This window comes from Choloepus didactylus, chromosome 5, assembly GCF_015220235.1.
Source record: "Choloepus didactylus isolate mChoDid1 chromosome 5, mChoDid1.pri, whole genome shotgun sequence".
NCBI lineage: Eukaryota > Metazoa > Chordata > Mammalia > Pilosa > Megalonychidae > Choloepus > Choloepus didactylus.
The window spans coordinates 68,664,405-68,667,913 of NC_051311.1; positions in this window are offsets into that span (position 1 = coordinate 68,664,405).

Sequence of the window (3,509 nt, forward strand, 5' to 3'; positions counted from 1 at the left end):
AGAAGATTTGGGAAGTTTTCCCCAACAATTTCTTTGAATACTCTTCCTAGACCTTTACCCTTTTCTTCCCCTTCTGGGACACCAATGAGTCTTATATTCGGACGTTTCATATTATCTATCATATCCCTGAGGTCCATTTCGAGTTTTTCAATTTTTTTCCCCATTCTTTCTTTTATGCTTTCATTTTCCATTCTGTCATCTTCCAGGTCACTGATTCGTTGTTCAACTTCCTCTAGTCTTGTACTATGAGTGTCCAGAATCTTTTTAATTTGGTCAACAGTTTCTTTAATTTCCATAAGATCATCCATTTTTTTATTTAGTCTTGCAATGTCTTCTTTATGCTCTTCTAGGGTCTTCTTGATTTCCTTCATATCCCGTACTAGGGTCTCATTGTTCATCTTTAGTTCTTTGAGTAGCTGCTCTAGGTGGTGTGTCTCTTCTGGTCTTTTGATTTGGGTGCTTGGGCTTGGGTTATCCATATCGTCTGGTTTTTTCATATGCTTTATAATTTTCTGTTGTTTTTGGCCTCGTGGCATTTGCTGAACTTGATAGGGTTCTTTTAGGGTTTGTAGACCAGTTGAAGTCCTTATCTCTAATTTATCAGATCTACAGCTTCGTGGAGTACACTTTCTCTAACTAACCAGCAGGTGGCGTCCACGAGCCACCTGTTCTCCACAAGCCAGATCTCCCCTGCTTAGCCTTTTTGGTGAGTGGGGGAGTGAGTCTTGTGGGGCCCAATTGGTGTACCAAGCTTGCGTGTGTAGTTGGTGTTGCCTGCCCTGTATGTGGGGCGTGTTTCTGGGCAGTCGGGGAGGGGGGGTGGCCCTAACAATCAAATCTCCCTGATGATCCTAGAGTTTTAAAGCTGCTGCAATAGTCTAATCCTTCAGTTCAGTCCTGCCACAGTTTGTCTCTGCCACTGACCCACAAGTCTTTGGTATTGGCGTATGGCTCCTGAGACTTGCAAGTGGGCCCCTCTTCCAGGCTGTGCACCCCGGGTCCTCTGTTGAGGGATGACTGTGCTATGTCACAGGTGAGTGCCGTCCCCCCAGGGCAGTTCTGGGCTGCTGGGCTGTGTTGGGAGGCTCTCAGTCTGCTCAAATGATGGCTGAATGGGGCTCTGTTAATTCACACTGCTCCCCCTTCCCAGCTCTGGGACATTCAGCTGAGGTTGCAGGGAAGGCTAATGTCCACGCCCAGTTTTGTGGTGTGTGCCTGTTATTTGAAGCACTTCCGTCACACTGGGTTGTCTGGGGCAGCTCTGGGCTATGGGGCTGGCGATGGGCAGGAGTGTTTCCTGTCCACCAGGATGGTGGCTGTGAGCGGACACCCCCCTTTTCTTGGGAAGTTGTGTTGTTTAGTGAATTTTCTCAGCCACTGGAATATTGCCTTTTGTCTCAGAGCTCTCTTAGTTCTGCTCTTGACTTGACGTGCCCAAATTTCAATTCTTTGAAGCTTTCTGTATTGAGCTTCTTAGAGTAATTGTTTTAGAAAAAGCAAAAAGGATTTAAAAAAAAAAAAAAACGGCCCTCCTCAGAGATCTAATGGGTCATTGAAGTGCTAATAGACAAAGCAACCAGGGCCATTAAGGAAAGGTGCACAGGGCAGAGAGATCAGCTTTGCTTCGGGATCTGCATATGCGCCTCAAGGCCTGATCTCCGCCCTTCCCCTTTCTGTGTTCACCAGAACTCCAAAAATCCTCTGCTTTTATTTTGGAGTTTTTCGTGTTGTTTTTTTTCTATGCCTGTCTCCTCTCTGCTGGGCTGGCTGCTCTCAGAGTCTCTGGTGTCTGGTCTCAGTCTATCTATGGTTGGAGTTTGAATCAGTAGAATGAGTTTCCGATAAGAGCAGCCACTGCAATTCTCCCTTCTCCTTCCCGGAGCTGACAGCCCCTCCTCCCCCGGGACTGAGCCTGGCAGGGAGGGGCGCGGGTCCCCTGGCCGCAAAAACTTACAGATTTCGCTGATCTCAGCAGTTCCACGTTTTCATGAGTGTTGTATGAAGTATGCCCAAAGTCAGATTGCTCTGTGGTGTCCAGTCCACGCAGTTCCTGGCTTTTTACCTACTTTCCTGGAGGAGTAACTAAAACATACAGCTCACCAGTCTGCCATCTTGCCCTGCCCCCGATATCTTCTTTACTTCTGGTGATGAACTGAAAGCGTTACCACCAAATCTGCCTTTAGAGCAGATTGGAATTAAGTCATTTCATAGCACTCTGGTGGGCAAGAGAAACGCTCTTTCATGAGTTGCTTATGTAGCTCCAACTGAAGCAGCCAATAAATCCCACTTGCCTCCCACATACTTACCTACCTCCACAGCAGACTGTGACTAGGGAGACAACAGACTAGGAGTACAGTGGATGAACACCACCGAGTACTCTATCCTGCTCAACTTATTAAGGAAGTTGGTTGTTAGGTTCTTGTTTCTGACGATAGGACCTGGCAGTATCTTCATGCTGATAATGCATCAGAGCACCCGATGCCTACTGCACTAGGTAAAACTCTCTCCAAACAGAACTTATCATCTTGCTCATAATGATTAAAAATCAATATCGAGGAGAACCAAAGATGGCAGCTAGGTGAGACAGGGCAAAACAACACCTCCGTGAAAAATACTAGATAAAAACCAGAAAGTGACCCAGAATACCAGTTTCAGTGATGCACCAGCTGGATGAGGTCTGCTAGTACCACAGGGGCCGTATACTTGGTGAAACTGGGAGTCTGCATTCTGAAACAAGTGAGTAAGCTGGCTGGAAGACCCGCAGCTGCGCTGCGGTGTGGGCAAGCCAGGGGTTGGCGTTTGGAGACGAACTGTTTCTTTTTTAAAAAAAAAAGGGAAAAACCCAGGAGCGGCTGCAGTTGTGACAGTGGGAACCACACAGTAAAACATGGCAGGAGAGGGCTGAGTTGGTCTCTCAGTGTCTGGCCTGGAGGATAGCCCGCTGCAGATATCCTCTGGGCGAGGGGAGCGGAAGGGAGAGCCGGAAACAGAAATAAACCCCGCGGCTTGCAGCTGGCTCCCCGGGGGCTGGAGACAGTCCTGCCTGGGGCCGTGCCCACAGCCCAGAGCCGCGCCAGAAGTCCCAGAGCTGGGAAGGAGGAACTGTGTGAGGAGGGGGGGATTGAGACGCCCCGTTCGGCCATCTTTGCATCAGGCTGAGAGAGCTCCTGCACGGCCCGGCGGCCCGGGGCTTCCCTTGAGAGAAGGCGCACACTGGTGACGTAGCACGGCCTTCCCTCAGCAGAGGTCCTGAAAGATCACAGCTGAGAAAGGGGGCCCACTCAGAAAACCCAGGGACGCTACGCCAAGTCCAGTGGTTTGTGGGTCAGCAAGAGAGAGGGTCTGGGGCTGAACTGAAATGAAGGCTTAGACTCTTGCGGCGGCCTTGAATCTCTGGGAACACCTGGGGGGTTTGAATATTAAAGCTGCCCTTCCTCCCTGGCCACCCGGACACACACCCCACATTCAGGGCGGATGGCTCCAGCAACACACCCAAACTGAGTTCACCA